Source organism: Pleurodeles waltl, chromosome 3_1 (assembly GCF_031143425.1).
Source record: "Pleurodeles waltl isolate 20211129_DDA chromosome 3_1, aPleWal1.hap1.20221129, whole genome shotgun sequence".
In the NCBI taxonomy this organism is placed as follows: Eukaryota; Metazoa; Chordata; class Amphibia; order Caudata; family Salamandridae; genus Pleurodeles; species Pleurodeles waltl.
The window spans coordinates 1,994,999,930-1,995,014,193 of record NC_090440.1 but is presented as its reverse complement, the minus strand read 5'-3'; positions in this window follow the sequence as shown (position 1 = coordinate 1,995,014,193).

Sequence of the window (14,264 nt, the reverse complement as noted above, 5' to 3'; positions counted from 1 at the left end):
GCACTGTCAGTGTAGGTGGGGAATTTCAAGTGCGCTTGAGTGTCAGGAGCCAATGGAGTTCCCTGTGGTGGTGTGATGTGGCTCGGAGGGGGAGGTTGAGGACTAGTCTGGCTGCTGCGTTCGGAACAGTGTGATGACATCTTGTGAACCGGCTGGTTATTGTTCTGCACAGGGTATTACCATAGTTCAGTCTTCTAGTGATCAGTTCTTGTGTGATCATTTTTCTTGTGCTGTCTGGTAGCCGCTTGAAGATTTCTTCAGCATCCTCAGGGTGTTAAAGCAGGAGAAGGCAACTGTGTTGACTTGGGCAGCCATGTCCAGTTTGTTGCCTCTAATGCTTGTGAGCTTGGCCTGGGAGTGGGCCCGATGTCTGTAAGCCATCAGGGGGAGTTCCATGACGAGATGTCTTTCCCAAACACAACCACTTTAGTCTTGTCCGTGTTCAACTTGAGGAAGTTGGACTTCATCCCGGTGGCACCTTCAGTCATGCATGTGATTAACTTGTTTCTGGAGTTGGGTGTTTTGTCTGAGGGACAGTATCATTTGTGTGTTGTCGGCCTAAGTGAGAATGTTTATGTTGTGGGTCCGGGTGACCCTGCCAGTGAGGTCATGTATATTTTGAAGAGTGTTGGGCTGAGTAAGGAGCCCTGCAGGACTCCACAAATGAGTTACTGTGCTTCTGAGGATCAGAGGACATCATGACATGATAGTCATGGTCAGCCTGGTCAGTGAACTGCTCTGCCTCCGCATAGCTCCACCAGCAAGTAGAAGCCAGTTCTGACTTGAACTCTGACCTCGGTCAGAAGTTTGAGGCCCTCCTCCCCACGCAGGCTTATGCCTGCACCTCATCCCTGGTGTCTATTGGGAAAGCTCTGCTCTTCTGCTGGGCTGCCATCTGCCTCTTTTCTCCGTTCTCTCTCCTCGTTTTTATCTGAGTGTGCTATTTTGATTGTGCCTTTCGCTTCTGCGCTTTTCTCTATCTGTTTCCTCGCTTTTTCCTATCATTCGTGCTTCTCTCTCTTTCCCCTCTCTCTCTGCCGCTGCTGCCCCTGCGGCCCCACCCCCTCCTCTCTCTCACTCTCTCCTCCTGCCGCTGCCCCACCCTCTTTTTTTGTGCTGTTTCCCGCTCCCGCCTCCCCACTGTTCTCTCCTCCCCCCTCCCTACTTAATGGCAGCCGCTGCGCAGTAGGAAGAGCAACCCCACTGTCCTGGTCAGTGAACTGCTCTGCCTCTGCATAGCTCCCACCACTAAGCAGAAGCCCGTTCTGACTTGAACTCTGACCTCAGTCAGAAGTTTGAGGCCCTCCTCCACCTGCAGGCTTCTGCCTGCGCCTCATCCCTGGTGTCTAGTGGAGAGCTCTGCTCTTCTGCTGGGCTACCATCTGCCTCTTTTCTCCGTCCTCCCTCCTCGTTTTTATCTGAGTGTGCTATTTTAATTGTGCCTTTCGCTTCCCTCTATCCTTTTCCCTGCTTTTTCTCGTTTTTCCTATCATTCGTGCTTCTCTCTCTCCTCTCTCTCCCCGCCGCTGCTGCCCCTGTGGCCCAGCCCCCTCGTCTCTCTCACTCTCTCACCCCTCCGCTGCTGCGCCCACTGCCCCTTTTTTGCACCGTTTCCCGCTCCTGCCTCCTAGCTGTCCTCTCCTCACTCCCTCCCTACTTAATGGCAGCCACGTGCAGTGGGCATGCTGCTGGAATGCTGAAGGCACACCAAAGGCAAGCCCATCCGCGACCAGCGGCAGGACCCCTGGACCTCCCAGCCACCACCGCTACTCATCAGCAGCACTCATCGCACTCAAACCAGGACACGACAACTGTAAGCAGGCATCACCAAGTAACACCAAGGGACAATACACCTGTCGCCACTGCAAATTCACCAGCCTCCATCACTCAAGCCCATCCCTGAATACCCACAAAACTGAACACATCCTCAGATGTATCCTGATCAACACTCGCTCCATCAACAGGCATGCCATCGAACTCTGGAACCTCATCGACACCACATCCCTGGACGTCGCCTTCCTCACAGAAACCTGGCTTAACCCCCCTTTGGCTTCAGACATCGCCATCACCATCCCAGACGGCTACAAGATCATCCGCAAAGACCGCACAAACCGCTCCAGGAGAGGCATCGCCATCGTCCACAAAGACTCCCTGCACCTCTCCACCAGCACCAAAGACTCCACAACCAACATGGAACTCCTCCACTTCCAGATTGGAACCAACCCTAACACCACTCTGCGAGGCACCCTCCTCTACAGGCAGCCGGGTCCCCGCCCCCTATTCTGCGACACCATTGCTGACATCAGCACCACCCACGCACTCGCTTCCAAGGACTACATAATCCGGGGGGACCTCAATTTCCACCTGGAGAACGCCAATGACAACAACTCCACAACGCTGCTCGAAAACCTTGCCAACCTTGAACTCAAGCAACTCATCACTTCGCCTACCAACTCCACCGGACACACACTCAACCCCATCTTCACTGCCAGCAACCACATCTCCATCAGCCACATCACCGAACGCCAATGGACCGACCACCATTGTACCCCCTTCACCTTCAGCAAATCCCCCGACCGACACCTTCCTCACCTATGACCCCACAGGAGCTGAAACAAGATAACCAAGGAACAGCTACTCACCAGCCTCAACAATTCACCCCCCCCCCCCCCCAGATGACCTCATCACTAACACAGCTGCCCTGGACCTCCTCAACTGGATCTCAGACTGCACCAACACCTTAGCCCCCATCAACAAACCCTCCAACAGATGCTCAGCAAGGAAAGCCAACTGGTTAACTCCAGCCCTCATGGAGCCCTAACAAAACTGCAGCCGCCTCGAAAGGAAATGGTGCACCGACAAGACCCACACCAAACACAAAGCCTTCAAAAAAGCCATAAACACAGACCACCAACTCAGCAGGACCACCAAGAGAAACGCCTTCCAGGAACGCATAAACAACGCACACAACAGCAAAGTGCTCCTTGTGATCAACAGCAAACCGACCAACCCCAGAGCGAACTCCACGGACATCCTCCCCTCAATCAATCAATCAGTAATTTAAGTGCCCCACTCACCCGGAAGGGTCTCAAGGTGCTTAGGGGGGGGGGGGGGGGGGGGGGTGCTACTGCTCAAAGAGCCAGGTCTTGAGGCGCTTCCTGAAGGTCAGGAGGTCCTGGGTCAGACGTAGGTTGACGGAGAGGGAGTTCCAGGTTTTGGCGGCAAGGTGGGAGAAGGATCTGCCGCCGGTTGTGATACGGTGTATGTGGGGGACGGTCACGAGGGCAAGGCGAGCGGAGCTGGCGTGTCGAGATGTGGAAGTTGAGATGCTCGTTGAGTTAGGCCAATCCAGCGTCGTGGAGAGCTTTGTGAGTGTGGATCAGGAGTTTGAAGACGATCCTTTTGTTGATGGGTAGCCTGTAGAGGTCTCTGAGGTGGGCTGAGATGTGTTTGTGGCAAGGGAGGTTGAGGATGAGTCATGCTGAGGTGTTCTGGATGCGCTGGAGTTTCTTCTGGAGCTTGGCCGTTGTTCCCACGTAGAGGGCATTGCCGTAGTCCAGTCTGCTGCTGACGAGGGCGTGGGTGACCGTTCTTCTGGTTTCACAGGAGCTCTGCAAGAACATCTCCACCTACTTCCACCGTAAGATAGCAGACATCTACGACAGCTTCCTGACTCAGGACCACCCCACGCCCAACACCGTCATAGCTACCACCGAAGCTTCTCCAAACCCCCACCACCTACTCTGCTGGGCCAACATCTCCGACACGGAAACCCTCAACATCATGAACTCCATTCACTAAGGCTCTCCCTCCGATCCCTGCCCCCACCACATCTTCAACAAAGCAAGCAACACCATCACACCTGGTTATTTCCAGACTGGACTACGGCAATATTCTCAACCTGGGTGACTTGAAAGCTCTGCTCAACCATCTCCAGACAGTACAAAACACCCTTCTACTCAACCCTCCCAAATTCACTCCCTCAGCCAGTTTGCTTTACAAACTGCAATGGCTACCAGTCGAACGTTGGGCCCAATTCAAAGCTTTACCCTACATGCATAAAGGTCTATCCAACACAAGGCCTTTATACCTGAGGTCTTTAGTATCTAGGTATATGTCCAAGTGTTCGCTTTGCTCAAGCAATCTCGAGCTGGTAGTGGTTCCCACAGTTAGAAAATCCCACCAAGGAGGTATTTGGACCCTAACCCCTGGAAGACTAAGCCTCAGAAACTGGGAGCCTGTAGCTCACTTGCAGTCTTTCATAAAGTGCTTAAAACCTGGCTGTTTCTTCCTGCCTAATACCTGATGACTGGGTATGACATTTTGGAATATCTGTATCAGACCCATGGTTTTTGGATGAACCTAGTGCTGGAAAAACATTTCTAGGTAGCTATCCGCTTTATAAATCCTTTAGAACAATAATAATAATAATAATAATAAAAGGAAGTCCGGGGTGTCATCTATTAGGTAGTGAATTCGAAACTCCACATACACACTAAAAAGCAGATGCCAGGCTCTTCTCTAGTGAAGAATGCAAGAACACCTTTTAGAGGGATGTGACATACTAAGGTAAGAAGTGTGACTTGATTAAATCTTCTGTTCTTTCTTCGTTGTGCTACGCTTACTAGACCAGCTTGGCTAAATATGTATTGTAGCACATGCACTACACAAATTGGAGTGCATTTAAAATATCTGCAAAACATTCTAAACGTTTACTGCTCTTTAAGCAGGTATAAAACAAATCATAATCGTTAATGCAAATAGGTAGGTGTACGAAAAATTACATCATCACTATTGTCTGGATGCGGTCTGCAATTAAGTGCCTCAGAGTTAGTCTTCACGGTTCACACACACTTGTATCCTCGATCTGTAAAGATTATTTGGAACTACTACCATCACCTATATAAACACCCAAGGGGCAGAGATAAGACCAAAGGTAAAATGGAAATTTCAAATGCTACAGACTCCTCCACTAAAGGTAGTCCCTGTGGGACTGCAGTACAGGAACATGAAAGTACATATTCTGCAAATCCACTGAGTCATCCAATTCCCTGGATCACAGGGGAAAAGGACCTGGGCTAAAGTCAGCACCTTCAATTTGTTCTTCCGCAAGAAGGTATTCACTGGGTGAAGATTGGCTTTACCGCTATATCATTTGGGCACCAAGAAACAGCAGGAGTAACAACTCTCACCCTTCTCATCCTCCAGCACCAGCTCTATGGCCTCACTGGCAAACATGTGACTGAACTTTCTGCAGAAGGAGGGAGGCAAGATCCTATAAAGTCTGAGGGAAAATAGGTAGGTTGTAAGGGTATTGTGTACCCTCTCTCAACAGTGACCAACACCCACGGATCCCATGTGCTGGCGTGCTTCCAGGTAGGAGAAACAAGCTCTTGCCCATACTGCCCGAGCATGACCATGAAAAGGGAAATCAAAAGTGGCTTTGCAGCAGTGTGGTGGGTGTGGAAGAATAGGAAGATAGTTGTCCTTGTTGGTACGCACAATCTCTGCCACCATTATTTACCCTTTGGCCATGAAAGGGATATATTGGCTGCTGCACAGGTTGCAAAGGCTGTCTCTAGTGGTAGCCATGTCCCTGCAAGTATTTTCTGAATTTTCAGAACTGCTGGTGGATCAGATAAGCCGAGAGACCAAACTTAAGAAACATGGCTGTCTCTGAAGCATTCCACACACAATCAGCCTTTTCATGAAAAAGTGTGGAACCATCAAATGACATGTCCTTCATGGATGCTTGCAAATCTCCAGAGAATCTTGGTGTGCATCAATACGTGGTACCATATCACCAAACTGATGACCATTTGCATCTGACACAACCTGTCTAGACTAACTCTAAACATGCACTTGACTATATCTTGTCCATGTTAGATCATCTGAGCAAAGGCATTATGAAATTCTTCCTGAATGTCCGACATGATCCTGCTAGTTATGCCACATAAGGCATGTGTGTATTGCCCCTGCTAGCAAAAGGTGTTCAGGGACCATTAGGCCAGGCTGGCTGATGAAAAGACTTTGCCTGAATTTGTTGATGCAGTTTGATTTCCTCTCCAGATGTGTGGTAGGGATTGTGTTCGGATTTACCTTACTACTTACTAGAAGCTGGGTCTGAAAGACATAATTACAAGGTATGGGCCTATGACACATAGCTACAGGATTACTTACAGGTGGGACTGAACACTGCTTAGATGAAGTTGCCATCAAAGTTTCTACCTAGGCCTTATGGAAGGGCAGCAATGGCTCTTAGGTTGCAAGTCGAGGCTATAATATCCCTGCTAAAAGGTTTGCAATAGATTGTATAGTGGGTGGTTGTACGTCTACCACTTGTGCTTGTCTGCGGACTACTACACCGAACAAGGCACTTCTCAGTGGGAAGGGATGGTGAGGACTTCAGCTTTGTCTGAGGTGAAGTGTCACCTCCACTGGCATTCTGAAAATCTAGCTATGAGCCAGCATAAGCATAGTGAAGGGGACAGTAAGCAGTGTTTAACTTGTAAAACATATATAAATAAGTGCCAGGGCCCTTGTCGGGGGCACTGCAGCTTATGCCACCCATTGCTCCTGCCAGCGCTGCAAATGATAGTCCCAACAGAACTACTAACCATCACACTTCTACAATAGACTATTCCAGGCTCTAAAGCTACAAGAATGGGTTGGTTAGTCATTTTAATGTATATTAAAGTAATAAACAGCTGTTGTGATCATCTTTAAATTAGACAAACAGTGCCCCTATGTGGCAGACTGTCATAAGTGCTGGTATTGCTAATTAAGTGCGAGTGCTGACCACTGGAAACCACCAGCGCATATTAAGGACTGAGAGTAAGTTAAGTGCCTCCTCATCATCGTTTTCATTGTGTGGGACATTTTTAAGCTCTTAAAAGTTGTCAGAATCTGACCAGCACAAGGGTTCAAGTCTCCTGTAATACTGGCACTGAGGGAAAGGCTGGGGAGCCTCCAAAGTTGAGGGGTGTCGTAAGGACCTCTTGGACCCAAGTTGGTCCCCCCTGTTTTTAGCTTCATTTTATACTTTCATATTTTATGCGTTTTAGCTTAGCTGATTTTAGCAGTGACCTTTACACGCATTTCTTCCAGTATAGTCTTCTAGAAGTCTGTGGTACGATTAATCTTTGCACGACATGTAATCTGTAATCTGTTCAAGGTAAGGAACACTGCAAACAATATCCTAGGCCCTATAATGCCTGTTCAGGAGACAGCTTCTAACATCTAGACACACCATTGCATCAGACCTGTGCTTCCAACACAGTATGGTTTTATTATATAAATGGTGCACTGACCCAGAAGGGGCAGAGGGCATTCCAGCCATGACTGTCCTGGGACGAATGTTTCCCCCAAGGAAACCATACAACAACTAAAAAAAAAAAAATAGATCTATATATCACTTTTGTCAATATGTGTGTGGTTTCCCTGAGGGCTGCGATCGGACCCCAGGAAAACCAGACCCACATATAAAAGTGATCATACATTTATATATAGATTTGCCACCAGTTGTCTTGCAGTTGCAGCTTGCGTCTTCAAAGCAATGCACATACTTCAACTGACGCTTTTCAACGGTAGCTTTTAGGCAGCAATAAAAAAGTCAAGTAAGTTTTGTGATTATGTTTCTGCTACAAAAGGGTCAGACTTGTCTAGTGGCAGTTTTAGTGCCATAAAGAAGCGCAGAAGGTTTATATGCCTACTGCAAAGAGCAAATCTGTATTTTATGTAAATAGCTGAGTACATTAGTAAAGTCAGCCATTACCTGCGCTATAGTACAAATGAAATGTATGTGCGGGGTGGAGGGCGGCTATGGAGAGATGAAGGGCACTTTTGCTGGGTGGTAATGAGGGAATCCTAGGAGGAGGGAGTGGGAGCACCAATGATGATTGTTGGACTGAGCGCAGGAGGTGCTAAAGACTGTGAGGAATGGTATGCGACAAGGTGTTTTTTGAGTGTCTTGAAAGAACGTGCTGATTGAGGGAAGAAGCGCAGGTAAGGTGGCCTCTACTGTTGCACGTATCTCACACACACCATCAATTTTGTGACTGTCTACGTAGGCTAGTGTTTTAGAGCAACAGTTTAGCCAATAGCAGAAATGGCATCTTGATGGATGACTGCTGCCGTCACTCGGGTTATAGAGGACAACTCTGACATAGGATCAGAGACTGAGACATCAGATACTGAGACAGCATCTGAGGGATAGGACAATGGCGCAGACTCTGGGAGTGATTTTTCAGTCGGAGGAGTCCCATTCGATAACTCCTCTTCCAGTACATTATGAGGGAGGTGATGAGGACGGTCCTTCGCAAGCAGTCTGTGCAACTGGGTAATAGTGGGTTAGCCCAACCCAGAGAGCAGGTGAATGCGGCGGCAAGCAGAGAGAGAGAGAGAGTGCTCTCTTGGGAGCTCCCCAATTTAGTTCAGCCCCAAATTCCACCGCCCAAATCGTATTGTGGAGACATCAAAATTATATATTGCAAAACAAACTGGTTTTGTAAGGCAGGCACCTGTGTTTTTGGTCCTGGGTTCGGCGGCCTTATAGAGAAACACACTAAACCCAAACATTTCTGGAAACTAGACATTCGGGAGAGTCCACAGAGGTGTGACTTGTGTGGATTCCCCAAAGTTTTCTTACCCAGAATACCCTGCAAAGCTGAAATGTTGAATAAAAACTCTATTTTTCTTGCATTTCTGACACACAAACTACAGGAATATGCTGGGATCCACTAAATTCCTACCACCCAGTGATTCCTCACCTGTCCTGATAAAAACACTACCCCACTTGAGTGCCTACACCTAGTGCCTGCGTCAGGAATGGATCACCCCAGGGTCAATAGCTGCCTCATGTAAGGACCAACATTGACCGTTGTGTGATCTATTCCTGTCGCGGGCACCAGGCCTACCCACACAAGTGAGGTACCATTTTTATTGGGAGACTTGGGGGAATGCTGGGAGGAAGGAAATTTGTGGCTCCTCTCAGATTCCAGAACTTTCTGTCACCGAAATGAGAGGAAAAAGTGTTTTTTGGCCAAATTTTGATGTTTGCAAAGGATTCTGGGTAACAGAACCTGGTCAGAGCGCCACAAGTCACCCCATCTTGGATTCCCCTGGGTTTCTAGTTTTCAAAAATGCACTGGTTTGCTAGGTTTCCCCAGGTGCCGGCTGAGCTAGAGGCCAAAATCCACAGGTAGGCACTGTTTTCTATGAAAAAATGTGATGTGTCCACGTTGTGTTTTGGGGCATTTCCTGTCGCGGGCGCTAGGCCTAACCACACAAGTGAGGTATCATTTTTATCGGGAGACTTGGGGGAACGCTGGGTGGAAGGAAATTTGTGGCTCCTCTCAGATTCCAGAACTTTCTGTCACCGAAATGTGAGGAAAACGTGTTTTTTTAGCCACATTTTGAGGTTTGCAAAGGATTCTGGGTAACAGAACCTGGTCAGAGCCCCACAAGTCACCCCATCTTGGATTCCCCTAGGTCTCTAGTTTTCAAAAATGCACAGGTTTGGTAGGTTTCCCTAGGCACTTTGCAAAAAACAGCTCTTTTCTGTCAAAAAATGGGATGTGTCCACGTTGTGTTTTGGGGCATTTCCTGTCGCGGGCGCTAGACCTACCCACACAAGTGAGGTGTCATTTTTATCGGGAGACTTGGGGGAACATAGAATAGCAAAAGAAGTGTATTTGCCCCATATCTTTCTCTACATTTTTTCTTTCTAAATATAAGAGAGAGTGTGAAAAAGACGTCTATTTGAGAAATGCCCTGCAATTCACATGCTAGTATGGGCACCCCGGAATTCAGAGATGTGCAAATAACCACTGCTCCTCAAAACCTTATCTTGAGCCCATTTTGGAAATGCAAAGGTTTTCTCGATACCTATTTTTCACGCTCCATATTTCAGCAAATGAATTGCTGTATACCCAGTATAGAATGAAAACCAACTGCAGGGTGCAGCTCATGTATTGGCTCTGGGTACCTAGGGTTCTTGATGAACCCTCAAGCCCTTTATATCCCCGCAACCAGAAGAGTCCAGCAGACATAACGGTATATTGCTTTAAAAAATCTGACATCGCAGGAAAAAGTTACAGCGTAAAACATAAAGAAAAATGGCTGTTGTCTTCAGCTCAATTTCAATTTGATTTTTTATTTCAGCTGTTATTTTCTGTAGAAAAACCTTGTAGGATCTACACAAATGACCCCTTGCTGAATTCAGAATTTTGTCTAGTTTTCAGAAATGTTTAGTTTTCCGGGATCCAGCATTGGTTTCACACCCATTCCTGTCACTAACTGGAAGGAGGCTGAAAGCACCAAAAATAGTAAAAATGGGGTATGTCCCAGTAAAATGCTAAATTTGTGTTGAAAAATGTGGTTTCCTGATTCAAGTCTGTCTGTTCCTGAAAGGTGGGAAGATGGTGATTTTAGCACCACAAACCCTTTGTTGATGCCATTTTCAGGGAAAAAAACACAAGCCTTCTTCGGCAGCCCTTTTTTCCCATTTTTTCCCATTTTTTTTGGAAAAAACTAAATTTTCACTGTATTTTGGCTAAGTTCTTGGTCTCCTCCAGGGGAAACCACAAACGCTGGGTACCATTAGAATCCCTAGGATGTTGGAAAAAAAGGACGCAAATTTGGCGTGGATAACTTATGTGGACAAAAAGTTATGAAGGCCTAAGGGCGAACTACCCCAAATAGCCAAAGAAGGGCTCAGCACTGGGGGGGAAATGGCCCAGCAGCTAAGGGGTTAAGGGGCTCAAACAGAGTTTCATTAATAAGTGTCAAAACTAACTGAAGATCCAACTAGGGCACAACAAATGGGGTTGGAGGTTACAGACTCAACAACCCCTTACAAAACGCATGGTAATGAGGACTTGAAAAGGGGTGGCTGGTCAGGCAGACAAAGATATCCAGACAAGGCAGATAAATAACTCTTGACCGTGCCTATCGCACAACCCATCTCAGCAAGGGAAAACACAACCTCCAAGGATGTAGGTGGAGGTCTCAGAGAATGAGATGGAGAACCCCCATCTTGAAGAGAAGGTGTGGCCTGAATGATAGAAGCAGCAGAGGACACTTGGAGAAGAGCAGAAGGTCCACATACCACAGCCCTTTGGTCAATCTGAAGCAATAAGAATGATGTGGGTCCAGTCTGGCCCATCATCCTCTGAACCTGAGGAATCCAGGATCAGGAGGAAATGCGTAGTGCAGCTGAAAGTTCTACCACAACTGAAATGCATCCCCCAATGCCCCCATTGACAGATACTGGTGGGCGCAGAACTGCTAGTAACAAGCTTTTTCATAGGAGGCAAACAAGCCCACCCGAGGAGTGCCCCACTGGGTGAAGATATTCTTGACTACCTGAGGTAGAAGATGCCCATTCATGATTGGCAAGATAACGGCGCCTCAGGCTGTCACCTCATAAATTCAGAGACCCTGCTAGGTGATTGACGGTGAGCTAGGTCGCTTGGTGGTGTGCCCAAAGTCACAGTCTCAACACCTCCTAACAAAGGAGGTGAGAATCTACTTCCCCTGAGGTGCCCAAAGCCAGTCTCAATGCCTCCAAACAAAGGAGGTGAAATGATACTCCCCTTGCTTTTTGATATACCACATTGCTGTTGTGGTATCTGTCAAGATCTGGACCGACCAATCTCAAATGGAGAGGAGGAAGGTCTTGAGCACCAGCCAAATTGCCCACAGTTCCAACTGGTTGATTTAAAGGACCTTTTCTTCTGGAGAAGAGAGGCCTCTGACCTCCAGAAGTCTCCCCACCCTTGTGTGGAGGCATCTGTGACTACCATAGTTGCAGCCAGAGGGGGACTGAAGTTCACCCCGGGGCTCAGGTTTGCCTTGTTCTCCCACCAAACTACTTAAGCATCAGTGCTGGGGAGACCACAAGTGGGTCCGACAGGTCTACTCCGTACTGAAGCCGCTGCCTGTGTGGTACCACTGCAGGGCCCTCATGTGCCAACATAAGTACTTGACCAGGAGAATACAGGAATCTAGCAAACCTAGGATTTTAGAATCTCACAACTATAACTCACATGCCTTGCTGGAATGATGGAACCATTTACTGAATGTTGATGATTTCTTGCAGTGGAGAAAAGGCTGGGAGGAGTATGGAGTTCAATCCTGCACCTATGAGGCTGAGTTGTTGGGAGGGCAGCAGGTGAGCTTTGGGCTCCTTGACTGAAAAGCACAGGCCAAACAGTGAGGATACTGTCACCTGCAGATAGCGCACCACCACCTCTGGTGAACCAGCTTTGATCAGCCAGTTTGCCAGATACGAGAATATTGGGATGCCTGATCTCCTGAGATGGACTGCCACCAATGCCATCACCTTTGTGAAGACCCAAATTACAAATGTCAAACCAAACTGGTAGTGCATAGAACCCACTACAAATTGCAAGTACTTCTGATGTGACTGCAGGATAGGGACGTAGAAGTATGGATCCTGCAGGTCAAGAGATACCTTTAAGTCTCCTCGTTCCAATGCCAGTAGCAGTACTTGAGCTAGGGTCAGCAGCTTGAACTTTTCCTTTTTGAGGAAAAAGTTCAGTTCAGTGAGGTACAGCTCGGCTGCAAAAAGTAACATGTGTAACATCCATGGTCTTTCTCCTACTCTGGCACTAACTCCACTGCTCCTTTTCATCTCCTGTTGCAGTATGGCGAAGTAGTTCGGAGGGGGATTAAGGGGAAGGGGATATAAGGTAAAATCTGAAAGAAGGGAAGGGTGTAAACCTTTGCACAATTTGGAGGACCCAGGGGTCTGCAGTAATGGTCTCTCAGGCATGGACAAAGGGAGACACCTGCCCTCAAGCAGGCTCCGTGTGGGTCTGGGGAAGCAAACTAGGTCTTTTTTTTTCCTGGTAGTACAGTAGACGAGGACGAGGAGGAAGGTTGCAGGATGGACCCATGCCCCCTTCCTCTGGATCTACCTTTGTACTTCCCGACCAATGGTTTTAGCTGTTGCTGGGTTTGCAGCTGGTATTCCTGCTGATGGTGAAAGGAAGATCCTCTTGAGAAGCCTGGAAAGAGTTTAAACTGGCTAAAGTCTTTAGAAAGAGGAGGCAGTCTGAGACCAAGGGAGCGAGACGTAGTTTTACTTAAAACGCTACAAAGCTGAATCAGCCTTGTCGCCAAAAAGAGGGAGGAGCTCAAGTCATTTGCAGCTTGCTCTCAGGCTATCATTGACCGTGTCACAACACTGAGTCTTTCCAGAGGAGGAACCTCTCACAATGAAGGCATCGCACTACATGACAATCTTGTTGCTTCACAAGCAGTGCTTAATTTGAGCCGGGGGTTTCTGGTGGGGGTCACCGGCACTTATTTTTCTGCATTAGGCATTAACCTCGAGCAAAAGACACATATGGAAAAAGATGAACAAAGAGAAAGATACACAAAGGGAGAAGGGAGAAAGCAGAAAGCTACAAGGGTGAGCTGAAGGGGCAGGGAGTGGCTTTAAATGGATTAAAGAGGCCCGAGATGGCTTTAGGATTAAGCTGCGTCAGTATTCCATGCTCGTACATTTAATTGCAGCAGCTGCATGTTTTAGAGGAGCGATTTGGGCAAATTAAACACTGTTCACAAGTACTGAAATTAATCACGAGCAGAGTGCACCAGTTTATTGCCATGACACAGTCAATTAAGGAATAGCAAAGGGTGGTAAGGGAATGCACACTTCACTGCTGGATTAGGTGTCACTGACTGCAACCACATGTCACTTCAGCCATCTCACCACACAAAACACCTTTTCCGTAACTGACACTTCTAGTGTTCGATCAACGTGCAAGCTGTCTGCAAAGCTAGTAGCTACTTCATTGATGTGTATGCTGCCTTTACGGGATGCATACAAGGCTTTGGCCCTCATTACAACCCTGGTGGGCTGGCGGTAACTACTGCCAAATTATGACATGCCAAACCGTCAATGTACCACACCGTCTGCCACGGCGGTAACGACCGCCAGGCTGGAGACATCAGTCTCCAGCCCGGCGGCCGTCACTAGTCTGCCTGCGGGATGACCCAGCATACCGCCATGGTTTTCGTGGCGGCTGTACCGCCATGAAAACCAAGGCAGTAGGCACTATCAGGAATTCCCTGTCACTTATAGGGGTCTTCCCTACCTCCCTCCCCACAGTCCTCCCCCAACAGCCACAACCCCCCTACCACTCCCCAAAGCTGATAGGACTCCCTCCCATCCCCCCAACTCCATCAGGCCCCCCATACATACCCCCCACTCATGCATGCACATACCACACACA